The following is a 1152-nucleotide window of genomic DNA, read 5'->3' as shown; positions in this document are numbered from 1 at the left end:
AAATCCACCGGCCAATTAGTACCAAATCGTTGCATTACATCAGATACCGTGGAGTTATTGTGAAATCCCTGGCCATTAATGAATCTATAAGACAGGGATTGAATGAGAGGACCCGACTTGCTCCATGTATCTTCCCAAGCATGCGTAGATAAACCATTTCCCACATTGTAGATAAAGAATCCCCGGCAATGAGATCTTAAGTCTAAAAGGCTCCGGAGTATCCACGACCTCTCATACCTCTTCTTGATAACCCATAAATTACGTCCCCGAACACAGTGAGACTGAATCCAAGAGACCCACATAGTATTTCTGCGCTTTAGAATATCCCAAATATGTTTAAATAGAAGACACCTATTCCAAGTCGCAAGTCTTTTCATACCAAGACCCCCACTTTGAATAGGCAAGCAAACTGTATCCCAAGCAACTCGACATTTAAGGGTTAGTGGATATAATTGGCCTAATTCTCCTAAAGAAGTCCAATTGGGTCAACACGAATCAAAGTAGGTCACAATTAGTCTTTTTAGACCAAAATGGGTTTAATGGGCCCAGTTATCCATAACTAGTGTAATTGGGACAAAATGACACTAAATGGGCCATATTTGGTTTGTTCTGACCTTAATGGTTATCATGGGCTTATTTCTCCTATTGAGTCTGATTGAGCCATAATGGTACTAAATGGTTCAAAATTAGTATATTCAGACGTTAATGTGAGTAATTGAGGAAGAATGGGTCTTAGTGGTCCTTAATGGGTCCAGATGGTGGTGGTGGATATAATGGGCATAATTCTCGTTAAAAAGTCCAATTGAGTCAAAATGACACCAACTAGGTYATAATCAGTCCCATTAGACCCTGATGGGTTTCAGAGGCCCATTGCTTTGTAACGAGTCTAATTGGGTCAAAATGACAGTAAATCGGTCATAGTTAGTGCAACTACATGTAATATGACTAATTGATATAGAATGGGTCTTAAGTGTCCTCAATGGGTCCATCTACACTTATTGGGATATTGGTTCCTATTAGGTATAATCGAGTCATTTGGGTCAAAATGACAATGAATGTATCATAATTAGTCTGATTAGACCCTATTAGGTTAATAGGGCTCATTTATTCATAAGGATTCTACTGAAAGGGGAAGAGTTTCCCCAAGCAATT

The sequence above is a fragment of the Cynara cardunculus genome, unplaced genomic scaffold (assembly GCF_001531365.2).
Source record: "Cynara cardunculus var. scolymus isolate 2C unplaced genomic scaffold, CcrdV1 Un_Scaffold_5126, whole genome shotgun sequence".
Taxonomy (NCBI): domain Eukaryota; kingdom Viridiplantae; phylum Streptophyta; class Magnoliopsida; order Asterales; family Asteraceae; genus Cynara; species Cynara cardunculus.
This window is presented reverse-complemented; position numbering follows the sequence as displayed.